At 35.5% G+C, this 15,221-nt stretch overlaps 1 long non-coding RNA gene across 1 annotated transcript; it reads right to left on the bottom strand.

The window, feature by feature from the left end:
• Nucleotides 1-314: 314 nt before the first annotated feature.
• Nucleotides 315-5,349, bottom strand: LOC131539361 (uncharacterized). The gene is made up of 4 exons (XR_009270837.1): nucleotides 4,721-5,349; nucleotides 3,776-3,830; nucleotides 3,141-3,233; nucleotides 315-1,142 (listed from the first exon to the last, which is right to left on the bottom strand). It is a non-coding gene; the product is annotated as an uncharacterized LOC131539361 (long non-coding RNA).
• Nucleotides 5,350-15,221: the final 9,872 nt, after the last annotated feature.

Below are 15,221 nucleotides of genomic sequence, written 5' to 3'. Positions count from 1 at the left end.
AAAAAGTACAATTGTTTTAAAATTAAGAGAGTTAGAGTATCAGCAGGTACCTTCTTGAGCCACGGCACAACATTCAGGTAAAATGAAACCTTGAGTTTAATTAATTTTCTCTTGTCAACAGGTTCCACAAAATGCAATTATGAAAGTTGAAAACAAATATTTCAAGGTTATCTAACTTAATGGAGCCGTTTTAGGGAGAAATAATATTTTTGACTCAAGCCAACTATTATCACAAATTTTTGCTCAACAAGAGACATTTGAGTTTAACTAAAGTCAGTTATGTTATATGGACTAACAAAATTTGTTTAGAAGTTGCATATTACATATTTGTCTATTCAAAGTAAACTAATGATTTTACAACAAAACATTCAATTCAAGCGTAATTAATCAAAATAAAATGCTTTAACTAAATTTAATTTTTACTAGTTAGATTGAATTAACTCTAGTTTGTCAACAGGTTCCACACAAATTACTTCAGTAAACAACTCAACATTTGTTAGTTCCTTTATTCACCAACACAAGAGTTCATCAACAATACAACACAACTGTTTATCAAAGACGAAAAAAACAAAACAAAAAAAACGGTTAAACATACCCATGAATGGGAGCATTTAAAGTTCTTTAACTTTATAATAAAAAAAAAAAAAAAAAAAAAAAAAAGAAATTAATAATAATAATAATAATAATAATAATAATTCACAACTCTGGACACGCTTTACATGCATGTCACCCAATGGTGCGTGTCTCACAAAAAAGAAAAAAAGGTATATAATCGTTCAAGTGATTTTCAATTAAATGGTTTCAAGTGCAAAGCAGGCCTTCATGTTAAACGCCACACGCTCAATGCTGGTTCACTCATACAGTTTGTTTTTAATCATCTGTACCTTGGTTGAGAGTAGCATCCAGCTAGAGGAAGATTTTCTGAAGCACCTCAAAGAACGTTTTCAGTTCAGGTTCATTGCATATGACACCCATTAAGAGTGCACATGCAGAAGCGATGTCTCCCAAGTCGTGAAGCACTTCAACACCCTCAATCACTATTCCAACATCAACTGGAGTGGTGGTGGCATCACCTCCCTCAGCATTAATGCTGTAGATGCCAAAGACAACTTGTTCGAGGTCCCTCTGGGCAGCACAGCCATCTGAATTCCACACACAAAAAAGGACAACAATGAAATCACCAGCCAATTACATAATTCCAAAGAGCTCATTTGCATTGCATTTTACACCGTAAATGTTTTAAAATAGTGCTTGATTACTAACTTTTGATCCAAACTGATTCCTCACAATTTGTACACTCACTGGCCACTTTATTAAGAACACCTGTATGATCTGACATCATCTAATATAGCAGCTCTGCCATAAGTACTACTTTTATAAGATAATTTTTCCATTTTTAAGATTAAATTATCAGAAACATGATTTTTGGTCTAGACCAAAATTGCCATTCCTACAAGCCATATCCCACAATGTTAAATGGATATTGTGATATTCTTAAAACCCTCTGGCCCTCTTCGTTTAGGAATCACACTTGCCTCCTTCGCGGTCAAAAGTGACCGAAGCCTTGAAATGTAATTTTTTTTTTTTCCTCAGGAAAATCAATGTAATATATTTTTGTTCAATAATATTTTTTGATTATTATTTATAATTTTTAGGGAATTTTATGATACTATGCAATATTTATACAAATTTTAATGAGCTATTTTCTCCATTAGAATTATTATCTTTATTTATTTATTTACTATTTTTAATAAATGCAATATTTCACATTAAAATAGAGTGAAGGCATTTAAAATCCATTTTTTTTTAAGTGAGAATTGGTCCATCTGGAGGCATTAAAAAATACAAACTTGTGTAATGTTGCGTAACCTCTTGTATTAGCAACCTATATAGATGGATTCCTGTTGTTTTTTAGACATAATTTCTTATTTTTTAGCTTTTGCTATTAGATATATATCTAGACATTCTAAAAGACTACTTTTGTCAAGGTTTAGATATTTTGGTTAGATAAGTATCAGGTTTTACATTATGATTACAGTCAAACATTAAAATCTTGTTAGAAAGGGAACACATAGAAAGCATTTTGTTACTCAGTATTTGATAATTAACAACAAGATAAGGAATAGCTAGTGATAATTCAAAACACTTTATATAAACATTTTGTAATTGAATAAAATATCAATTAATGTAATTCAATTAATGTTAACATTTTCAAAATTTCCTCTGTTGCAGTTTTACCAGTTCATTTCTGTGTATATATGTAGGCTATATGTGTGTGTGTGTACATGTGTGGGTGTCTACATTGCACTCCTGATATTCACCCATTGATTGCTGCACACTTTTTTTCTGACTAGTGGCTGATTTGTAGTTTGTACCACCAAAAGATTTACTGAGTTTTCACATTTTTTTGTATTTCCCATTCATTTCCTACCGTGAAGAAGGTAAGTGTGACTATTTTTTTTTGGACTCTTTAACTTAAGCCTGGAATACACTACACGATTTGTGCCCCAATTTCCCCCCGATTTTACAGTCTGAACAAGTTGACGCTAGTTGAGGAAAGTCGGAGCCAGTCTGCAGATTACAGCTGACAGATTCCACCGAAAATCGCGTAGTCTATGATGGTCACAGACTCTGATTTTTTAGCTTCAGATTTTGATTCTATCCAGTCGGAGGATATCAAACATGTTTGATATTTTCAGCCGATTTTAGAACACGTATGTTTTCATTTGTCATGCCTCTCCTAGCAACAAGGCGCACGTTTCTGCGTGAGTTTGTTGTGATCGGAACAACTTTAAAGTCTGATAGTGTATGATCCTCGGTCGTGTAGTGTATGATGCCCAGTTTTCCTTTGTCACTATTTACAAAGTCGGTAAGTGTATGATGCCTAGTGTTTTAAAAATCTGTTTTAGATTTTAAAAGTCGTGTAGTGTATTCCAGGCTTTATCCGAATCATGTCCATGATTTTTTTGTGTGTTCATATTGCTAATGTGACAAAAGTCACCAAGTGTCATCTCATTCCGATGAAGCTACGATTTTTTAAATTTCAAAATATAAAATTTTTTGGTCAAAAATGACCGAAGAGGGCTAGAGGGTTTTAAAAGCCCTAGGATACCGTTACTGCTGCAGTAATTGTTACCTACCAGATACTCTTTGAAGAGGCTGCTCGGATCTTCATTTAGGTAGCTACAAAGTGCCCTGAGGAGGCACTCCCTCTTCTTTTCAACGGTTTCATTCTAAATAGAAAAAAAGCAGCATCAACATACATACTACAAACCTATTACACTTCTATAATTATGTGAAATGGGTGAAACTTTAAAAGTAGGTACATGTACAATGACCATTTACTTATACAAACATTATCAATGATTATGCAATTGGTCAATTACAGAGCACACTCAAGTAGGGCTGTCACGATAACGACTTTTTGTTGTGCGATATATTCAACCAAAATTAATTGCGATAAATGCAATTATTACCATTTTATGCCACTGAATTCATATAAACAGTATAATGATAAAATAGCATAAGAATGCAAGTACTCTCTTTCAAAGAACATTTTATTCTTAAGAATATTTAGATACTGGAATGTGAAATGTGAACATATGACTTAAAATAATAATTTAAAACATTTATATAATCCATTAACTGAAATTATCAATTGCTACTGATAATTAAAAGTAAACAGGATACAAACAGAAACAAGCTAATCAGAACTAACAACTGAAATGGTCACACAAGAAACAGTATTTACATTAGTAGATGTTGCAGATCTTACCTATTGTGAGTAAAGCACCTTGGCAGGAACACAAAACACACCTTTCATTCAGGACCTGAAAAATGGCAAAGGATTAAAAAAGATTTTAGTTTAGTTTTAGTTGGATGGACACCTAGTGGTTGAAATTAGTATTGCAGTTTCAATGGAGAATGATTGCAGCATTGTTTTTCAAATTGACAAGTATGTTAACTTAGCATGTTTCTTAAATATATCCGCAAATATATTATTGTATTTTTATGCTTTAGTAGAGTCAAAAACTTACAACAACTTAAATGTAACAGTCAGAAAAATGACAGGGAAGTTACACACTTCAGGTATACATTTTGACACTGAGTAATTCTATTTACTAAACGTGCAGAACAATTTCCAAAACATTAAATATAGCATTATAAATGTTGTGTTCAGGCGTTCATGATATAAAAAATAAACATACTAGTATAAGTTTTAAAATGGAGTGAACACGGAGCAGTTTTTCCTAAAACCCGGAGTGGATCCCGAGCGGAGTGAATACTTTCAATCCACTCCAGGCTTTGATCACATCCCCCTCAGCAGGCTGAACACACCGCGTCTTTTCAAATTAAAATCAAGACATTTATTACACTATTTGAGAAATGTAATCCTATTTACAGCCTTAAAATGATGAAAACTGAATATAAGACATTAAGAACAGACAGGAACCCTGCAATTGAGGGGGAAAAAATCCGTCGTAGACTCGCTCCAGTTAACGGAAATCCACCGTAGCGACGGAGAACTTTTAATCCATGAACTACCTCTTATCACTTATCTTTTCGCACAAATAATGGAAATATGCAGCGGACCAACCTGCGCCACCTGGCTAAGCTAGCGTGCTAACTTCAGCATGTCAACTAAAGCAGGCCAAAAATAAAGAACATCTCTTACAAATAAAAAAGATCGATACTGGTGGAAAAACAAATATCCTCCTACCTTTACCAGCCGTTGAAAAGGTAAGACGTCCCTCTGTCAAAACCAATCGAAGAAAAACTTTGCAGGGGGTCACGCAGATGTGCACAGTCAAATATCTTTGTGCGCGTGTAGTCTGACGCGTCTTGCTCTTCTTCTTTGGGGTTTCATGGCAGTTGGCATCGCATTATACTGCCACCCTCTGGATGTAAGAATTTTTTACTCAACATAAATGGTTTGTGTTTAGACAACGCGTTAGGATTTTGTACAGTTAAGGTGAGACATAATTACGTGGACCTTAAAAAAAAAAAACCTTTCCAGTCAACAAAGACAATTATTATAAGTAAACTGAATATAAATACATTATGTAAAGTGCACAACCTTCCTTGTTCATTTTTTTGAGTGTGGGCCAATATAAAAAAAGAACAACACAGGTAATTTCGGCTGAAATCATTTTATTTTTAACAGTAAATTGACAATATGGTCTTTAGTGTGCCATAGCAACAGCACCATATGCATTTCCTTAAATAGAAAGTTGAATGAGTATTTCATTAAACAATGCAATTAAAAATGAACTGATAATGTTGTATAGGTGTGTTTTTCTGTGCATTGGTGCCTTTTGTGTGCATGTACACTACCAGTCAAAAGTTTCTGAACAGCAAGATTTTTAATGTTTTTTAAAGAAGTCTCTTCTGCTCACCAAGCCTGCATTTATTTGATTCAAAGTACAGCAAAAACAGTAACATTTAGAAATATTTTTACTATTATACCGACTCCAAGCTTTTGAATGGTATATTGTATAATGTTACAAAAGCTTTTTATTTCAGATAAATGCTGATCTTTGGATCGTTCTATTCATCAAAGAATCCTGAAATGTACTCAAGTGAATAAAAAAAAAAAATTCTTGAAAAGCAAGAACACCGAAGTTTCTTTTTTTTTTTTTCATTTGAAAGAGCATGTCAAAACATTGTTCATAAACCTTTGCTTTGTTGGTATACTTAATTGCTTTAGTACCCTTATGAAATTTACTATGTGGCTCACTTACCTTACAATTTCTCTGACATGCCCGCCTTAAGAAACTCGCAAAACTGGCTCGGACGAATGTCATCCGAACGTCCGTCAGCGAACGTTACAAAGCGGACCAAACGCGGACGTTAGTGGACGTCCTCAAAACGTCCGCCAGCGAACGTCAAAAAGAGGACCAAACGCGGACGTTAGTGGACGTCCTCCGAACGTCCGCCAGCGAACGTTACACAGCGGACCAAATCCGGACGTCCTCCGAACGTCCGCCAGCGAACGTTGCAAAGCGGACGTACTGCGGACCTATACGGACGTTCGGAACGTCCGGGGGACGTCCCCTGTTTGCTGGGGAGAGAGAGAGAGAGCTCGCACAACATCCAACGTGTAAAAACAATATAAAACTATTGCGTATGTGACCAATCTATTTTAAACAGGTCTAAAAGGCTAGCTGTCAATCAATGTCAATACAGCTGTCGATTGGCTACAGTGCTCAGTGTTTGCAAATCCCGCTGTAGAAGTCCGGTCTTCAGACAGAGCGTGCGAATACAAGCACGGGACAATTTGAAAGAAAGGAGCTGCTTATCAGCGTGTACTGGATTAAGTCGAAATAGTCTTGGTTATAATTGTACCCGCAACCCGCCCGTGCCTGTCACCAGTCCGACCCGCACCCGCACCGCTCCCGACACGTCAATATTATTCCACCCGTTACGTCAATTTTTGCGGTTCACCCGTCTACCCGCCCGCGTGCAGGACTCTGGCCTGATTCGACTCCTAATCTCACAGTTGAATATTCGCGGGGTGTTATGATCATGCCATTTTGGCTATATGGAGGTGCTCAAATGTCTGATTTCACATCGAACTACCGGTTTTCTCCCTATAAGTTAATATGCAGTCTATTATGATAATGCTGTAAATAAGAACCTGAAAAGAAAGAAGCTTTAAATAAATATTTTAACGTGCGTGAATAAATCCAATCACCCCTAGTTATGTTGTCGCTCATATCGGTTTCACAGATAGCGCGGTAGCATTGGAAAAGCATGTTTTACTCCAGTTACCTCATTAGCAGCTTTGGTGCTATCGAATGATGAAGCAGTCTAATGAAAATGTATTTGTTCTGTGCATCTTTGTTCGCTAATTATCTCACTAAAGGTTTGAGATGGGTTTTTTTTTTTGTTTGTTTCATTAAAATACATGGTAAATAAATTCACTTACCTTGTTATAAATGCCTCCCACGAAGCGTCAGTAACGTATCTGTCTGATGTATTCCCTCCTCCACACACACGCGCGTTCAAATTTCCTGACCCCGCCTCTGCTTCAATTTCATTGGTTGAATCTGTGAACCAATCATTTTCCTTTCTGCCCTCAGAACATGTTTGAGTAAGTAAAACTCCCATCTGCTTTTTTTTCTAAATCGTATTTTTAGGCGAGGCTGGAATAGACACAGGGGCACTCAGCAAGGAGTTTCTGACAGGTATAAAAGTATATGATTTTCAACCTGTTCCCAGCCGTTTATTATTTATTAACTTGTGATAATAAATAACAAAAAAATTGGACTAACAGTGTCTGACCAGATATAAGCTATACTCCCAAACAGAGAAATGCAACACAAAACTATGCCCACAGTGACAGTACTTATTACAACAAAGGGTAAAAAAAAAGAGAAATATGAGCAATATGAAATGCCTAAAATAATAACAGACAACAAAGGCAACAAAATAAAGTATTGTACATATTGTAATTTATTTGTAGATGTTAGCCAGCAAGCTACCTAGTTAGTCTAATAAGTCCCCTACCTTTCATTTCCATTTTGTGCATACAGTAGAAAATGACATACTTAAATTATTTCAATTCATGAATGCTAGATTACAGGCTAGTCCTAGTCATGGTCTTTTTCAAAAGACATTTAGACACTTTTTGGTGATTTAACAGCAAGCAGTAATGTAATTGAAATGATTTGCCTCTGCCCATTAGGCAGGCATCTTCATTGTCTTTATTTAAATCGTCTCTTAAAACACCTGATGACACTTTGACACCTGATGTTGATATTTGGTTATTTTATTTTTCTATGGTTTCTTAATGTGTTTTAATTGTATTTTATGTCTTGTATGATTTTTATTTTTCTGTACAGCACTTTGGTCCACTTCTGTGTTTTTAAAAATAAAGTTTGATTGATTGAAATTAAAACAACATTATAGAAGCTTAAATTTATCTTAAAGAAAATAGTCAAATAAAATAAGCAGTTAACTTAAAACAAGCGAAAATGTTCCACACTGTCAGTGTTGCCAGCTAAGATGTTCTAAAAAGACTATTTCAAAATACTTCATAAACATCACGGGCTACACAGTCGTGATTCTTACCTCTATAGTGCTCTTTTTCTGCTCCTCTTCTTTGCCTTGTGGTTGTGCCCCTGATCATTTTCTTTTATTACTCATTTTTTTAGAAAGGCTAGTTTATGTGCACATAAATGGCAAAACTAATATGTAGGCCATGGTAACTGCGTGCACCATGCACAATTAATGAGTTATGATGTATTATAATCACGTCATGATGCAGAAAGTATTTAAATTAGGCCAACTGATATGACATGTTGTCAAATCTTATAATTTTTGTTTATGTCAATTTTCTGAAATTAGGTCAATGATCAATCAGTACTAAAATTATGTTAACTGGCAGACATATTTTTACTTAATATATGGGTGTAGAAGCAAACGATGGTCAAAAGAGGGCGCACTTCCGATAAAAAGACAAAAAAAAAAAGGGTGGTGCCCCTCAGTCATTTTGCGCCCTATGCAACTGCCTATGTCGCCTATGCCACAGGCCAGCCCTGCCGCATATATGTGCATATTCAAACACTGGCCCAAATGAACAAAGTGCCACACCTGTTCCTTTATGAGGATCATATTTCAGGTTGCTGCTGACTCATGCACTCATGTAGGAGTGGCAATTCAGTAGCCTAAGATACTCTTTCTAAAGGTTAAATGAGAGTGAATCAACGAAAACAAAACAAGAAAAATCTAGTAATTTTGAGTTTCTCACAACCACCCAGCATGAAAAAGGTGAGTTTGATATATTTTATATAGGCCTTTATAAATTTGCAATAGGAATCTGTATAATGTGAACTTAATCCAGAAATATTTATTGCTTTATACACACTCTTTTCTTTTTGTCTACTTAGTTAGGTGGAAGTCGTATTTAACATCAAATCATAATGTGTGCTTTATAATCATAGATCTTTTGAGTTATATTTAATGTAGATGGATACTCAAACTGATAGAAACTCTAGCTTGTGACATGTCCATAAACACTGGAGTATTTTAAAAAACATATTCTGTACCTAAGGATTTTGAGAACTTAATTTTTTTCTTTGTTTAGTCACATTGTGAAATACTTTTTTTTAATTTGATGGGTAATTTCTGCGTCCAAATTTCTAAGTCTAAAATTATATTCCATTCATTATTATGTCAGTATTAAGCTAATAAACGTGTAATATAGAATAATCTTATTAATATGTTTTATTTTTCAAAATAAGCCAAAAAAAATAATAAAAAAAATACACAATTCATAGGCTTTCAGGGGCCTGTTCCATGAAACAAGTTTACCAAATAAGCCAGGCTTATTTCAGTTAGTCTGACTTACTTTGAACCAAATAAACTGACAATAAGTCAGACTAACTTAAATAAACCTGGCTTATTTGGTAAATTTGTTTTATGAAACAGGCCCCAGGTTGATAACCAATGGTAAACAATGGATTGAGGGCTGTATTAGTGTACATTTTAACATGACGTGTCCTTCATCTTAAATTAAATGGCTATGTTTTGTGTGTGTGTGTGTGTGTGTGTGTGTATCCTTCTTCAAAGCATCATAAAAAATGGAAACACCAAAGCATCTGCAACTTCGTTTTGTCTCTTGGAACACTACAGGAATCAGGTACACAAAAGAAAGAAGTCCCAAGTTCCAACTTGTGCTGGATGAACTCGTCAACCTGAAAGCTAATGTTGTCTTTGTACAAGAGACACACATTGGACCACAGTCTTATGAAGTACTAGAGAGCATACAAGGCTGGAGGTCTTTCTTCACTGTCCACCATCCTCGCAGCAAAGGAGTTGCTATCTTAATAAAGAATGAAATAATATTTCGCCATATATGCCATGATGAAGATTACAGTGGAGGCTATATTGTACTCTTCTGTCGTCTCTATGGTCAGTTGTTTACTCTTGTTAATGTGTATAACCATAGGGCAGACAGACAAATGCTGGGCAGATTGAGAAACTACTTGAAAGCTATTAACACTAAAGGTGTGCTTGTGGTTGGTGGGGACTTCAACACAGTACTGGACCCAAATTTTGATAGGAGATCAGCAGCAGATCAAACTTACCAATCCTCACTTAGAAGTATTCTAGAAGATTTCACCGATTCTCTGAGCCTCAAAGATACATTTGCATTAATGCATCCAATGAAAGAAGGCTTCACACGATCTCAGAATCAGAGTCACTCAAGGTTAGATATGTTCTTCATACCAAAAAACACAGCACATAATGTCATTAAATGTCTGAATCACCAAGCAAAAATGAGAAAATCCACAAATGGAAAGAAGAAAATCTCTGATCACAATCCTCTAGTTTTAGATATCAAACTTCCATTACTGCTGGAATATAAAATGCCGGAAGTTGCCTCAATGTTAACTGAATTTAAATACCATAGAGCTCCAGACAGAAGAGCAGGAAAAATAAATGGCGCAGAAATACTGGATGCCATCAGATCTTTACCTGACTCACAACAACAAACTCCTGATAAACTTAGTGTCTATGACTACAAGAAGAATGACCTTCCATTGACAGAAATCTTAAAGATAAACTACAACATGATGTTGAAATCTAAATATGTTCCGAAATGTTTTGTGAAATCATTGCCTGTCTCAAACAATATTCATTGTTTCAACATTGACTATTTGATTTTTGCTCACATTTTAGCCAAACGCCTTGAGGTTTTTCTAAAATCATCTTTTAGGGGGAAAAAAAGGGTAATAAGCGGTGATCGCATTTTTGTAACTTTTGCAAAATGCACCCAAATAATTAAGACGTCTTTCCTGAACCGATGTCTCTTGTCTCTTAAAAAAATTACCCCTACACCACCAAAGGACTTCAGCATTCTGGAGAATCTCCTCCCCAAGGCCAGCTCCAATAATGACTACAGAAAACTGCGTCTAGGCTGTCCTCTGACCACAGCCATTCTCACAATGGCATTGAAACAACTGAAAAGGACATTATGGCAACAAGAAAAAGTTCTGGCAACTCTACTTTTGCAAATTCAGACAGTCTCTGCTAATTTGTATAAACAATCAGCAAATTCATAGGATTCTTGAATTGTTGAAAGAATTTCAGAAATGTTCTGGGATTAGAATTAGAATAAAATCAACACATCAAAGAGTTAGGCATTAATTAACATGGTAACTAACATATTGCACACAGTAGCACCACTATGGTTTCTGGGGGTGTATGTCACACTCTGATCAGGGCCCTTGGATTCATCCTAACCTTGCAGTATAACTGTTGCTAAAACAAAGATTATTGAAGTTTTGTCATGTTTAATATAGTCTGTTAATTCCCATTCCCTTTTATGCAATTTGTTTTAAAGTGGTTTCAATACAATCTGTCACTAATTTAAGGAGGAAGTTTTAAACTCTAAAACTTACTGTATGTTTTTTAAAGTACGATGACCTCTTATTTAAATTTCAGTTATTGATTGTTTTGGTGGATATACAATGTATATATGTATGTATGTATTACTCAAAGTGTGCAAGAGATAGAGTTAATATTTCTCATCAAGACATTTTATGACAACTGCACATTTGTACTGTTTTACATTATATGATACATTTTTCATTTATTTTTTTTACTTGGCATATACTCTATAAGTATAACTATAAGCAGACACTATATTGTCCTTTTCTGTTCTCTCTATGTTAAATTGTAAACTCTTTGTAATGTGTAAAGTTGTATTAATTCACTCATCATATATTTTTAGATCTTATGGGGTGTAGACTGAAGAACGATATAAGTCAAAACAGTCTGATTGTTTAAAAGAGTCAGGTAGACATGTTTAATTATCTTTCTACAACAAACAAATTGTACTGGAAAATTACAACATATAAAATATTGAACAAATTCCTATATGCCTAATCTCATAAACCTTTGAATGTCAATGATGCCTGAAATCATGCAGCTTGTTGGGGAACTCTCATTGTAAAACCGAACAGTGAAATTAATTCAATAAAATTAGTTCATTTAACTCAAATATTACTGAAAGTTCATTCTGCTTAATTGAAAAAAAGTCTCAAAATCTGATTAATCCTAACTTTGACTGAGATGGAGAGACATGTTAGTGTTTGATGTTCTGTTATGTTGAAATTTTGCTGGGGTTTTCATTGTTTTGAAGTGTAGAACCTGTGATTAAAGGTGCACTAAGCAATATTTGAAAAACGCTTTTGAACACCATGTCAGACTGAGTCCCAAACACATTTGCTGCAAATCAGCAGTAAGGGGCGAGTCTAGTAATGATAGGGAGAAGAGAGTACTCAGTGAGTGCATAGGACGGATATTAGCAGATCGACTAGAGATAGCGAGAGATGGCGAGAGATGGCAGATAAAAAAAGAGGAAAATTTCAGAGGAACAAAACATTAAAAAGAAGGGTTACGATCACGCAAGAGGTAGTACCCGGGTAAATATTGGAGCTGCTTTCCAGCGGTGGAGAAACTCAAGGAACGGGAAGGCCTGGAATCGGACGCAGTGGTTACGTCGTTTCTTCTTGATAGGTGAGTTACGTTGATTTTGCTTTGTTTCACACAACTAATCTGTGTTGGCTTTTGCTTGAATATGCTGCGGCAGGCATGGCAGATCCACCATCGTCGCTGCCAGGGTTGTGTACGTACATGTGGGGCGGAGTTCTGTTGGGGTACTGGCATGTTTGTTCTGGTGCTTTCAGATATCAACAACGTTTGGTAAAAATTGCTTAGTGCACCTTTAAGTTGAAGATGGGCTATAACATTTTAAGACTATGCTGCATGTTGCTTAACTAAATACATGCATGTATATAGTGATAGTTACATTAGCACATGCTAGTGTGTAATTGCTAACCAGTTAATATGATGTTTATGCAAACAAACTGAGTTTTTTCAGTATTTCAATTAAATTATAATTAACACATCTTGGTGGTGAATTTTGCACACTACATAGATAATGCTACTGGGTGACAATTCTTCTTCATAACCGATGATTGCCCAAGTAATGGAGTAGACATCCTAATAAATATTTTTAGTCATTTTAGTTTATTAAATACAAAATCTTAATACTATACTCAAATCTCGTTAATGTGAACAAACACAATGGGTCTTTTGGGGCATTGTGTTGGTAGATTAACAAAGTTAAATACTATTGGGTAAATTAGATTTTCCAGTTATTGTGTTAAATCTGCTGGGTTTGGGTTGATTTAGCCATTTGCTGTGATTTAGAGAAAAGGTCACTCGGTGTGAAGTGTCTTTGAATGAGCACCCTAACAGACAAAGGTGCAATGTTTAAAGATACACATTTGTACAATATTTTAACTTTTTTTAAATTAATATTAAATCAATTTTAATCACCACTGAATATGGAAAATTAAATTAGGGGAGGACTGGGGCTTTTAAACACAGGATAATTGGGGAAGACGAGACACCTGGAATCAAATTAACAATCAACACGAGGGAGAAACTGGGTCACAGGGAACACATGGGGAGCAAAACACAACAAAAACAGACCACAATCCTGACAATTACATATATCATTTGAATAGTATTCAAAATAATATTTATAAATGCATTTTATAATATGTATTTATATAATTTATTTACACGAATATTGAAAATGTGTCTGACCATGGATCCACTTGATCCTTTCTTTCCACTGGAAAAAGGAAATGCCTGCAGGGATGATGCAAATTCATATACAAATACTGCCCTGACATCTCTCTGAAAAACACAACCCTAAATGTGTCACTGAGCAACCTTTATTTAAGTCAAGTCAATCAATTTATGAAAAACAGGAAACTAATGTGAAAACATCCTCGTTTTTTTTTTTTTTTTTTTTTTTATGTTTATTATTATTGTTGTTGTTTTTGTCTTTTTTTTTTTTAACTCAGTAGATGATCCCTGTCTGTGGTCATGTAATAAATGTTAAGCAACAGAATCACAAAGTAAATGTACAGCTTTGCTGTTCAATAACAAAACAGTACAAAAGGTTAAAAAAGAAAAAAAAAAACCTGTTTAAAAATTGCAGCTCTAAAAACAGATATCCACCCAAGGGATTTCACTATTCTAGTGGATTTAGTTCATGGGGCTGCAGATTTGACAGAGGATTTCAGCATTTTAGAAAGTATTCGGAGTTACAGGAGGGCTGACTACTCACTAGGGCCATTCTCAGTTCTGAAATATCATTAAGAATGGTTGCTTTAAAGGGGTCATCGGATGCAAAATTCACTTTACATGTTGTTAGAACAAAAATGTGTGTTGGAAGTGTGTGTACACATTCATCCTATAATGATAAAAATCCACCCAGTGTTTTTTTTTTAAATCCCTGTTTTAAACTCCCCTTTCTCAAATCAAGCTGTTCTGAGATTCCTGTCAGAATGACGTAGTTCTGCACAGACCTCTCCCAGAAGAGTTGATTGACAAGACCGTCTTACCTTAGACCCGCCCTGAGTGAGCTGAGAGCTGTCCGCCTCAGGTGCAGGTCGTCAGTTACTCCCGACATCTAATAATATTCATTGATTATTATGGTGAATGCGAGATAGCTGACACGTCAACGTATCTGGAGCAGTCGAATAGGGCATCTACACATATCTATGGTCTGCTCGTCACTCCATGGAAGAGAGGGGCGGAGTCAGCAGAGCTCACTAGGCCTGCGTCCCAATGTGCATACTATCCATCCTAAATTCTATATGATAGTAGTAATTTTCAAAGCTATTTAGGGCAGATAGGGTGGATAGTATGCACATTGGGACGCAGGGTTAGATTTAAAGAAACATGGACTAGATCAGCGTGCTGAAGACAGAGCTGATTTTGACAGGGTAAAGAAGGTGTTTTTTACACTACCATTGAGAAATTTTAACCACAGTTTGTTACAGACCTTTCATTAAGACCCTAAAGAATCATATCAACTTGTGTAAAATGGGCATCCGATGACCCCTTTAAATACTGCTTTACAAAATTCAGTGCAAGGACCCTCTTGGAATTACTCAGTTTATTATTATTAGGGCCCAAGCAACTAGGGGCGCAGGGCCCTAATGTTCCCTTAAGGATTATTAGGGCCTGAGCACCACGGTGTGAGGACCCTCTTGGAATTGATCTGTTTGGAATTGCTCCGTTTATTTACGTGGAATTGTCAGTCTGCAGTAAACGAAGCAGATTCAATTACATCTATTACCAGTCATTCAAGAATAAACCTCATGGCCCTGACAGAGACATGGATCAAC

Source organism: Onychostoma macrolepis, chromosome 04 (genome assembly GCF_012432095.1).
Source record: "Onychostoma macrolepis isolate SWU-2019 chromosome 04, ASM1243209v1, whole genome shotgun sequence".
Classification (NCBI taxonomy): domain Eukaryota; kingdom Metazoa; phylum Chordata; class Actinopteri; order Cypriniformes; family Cyprinidae; genus Onychostoma; species Onychostoma macrolepis.
Note: the sequence above shows the minus strand (reverse complement) of the source record. Positions and strands in the feature narration are given on the sequence as shown.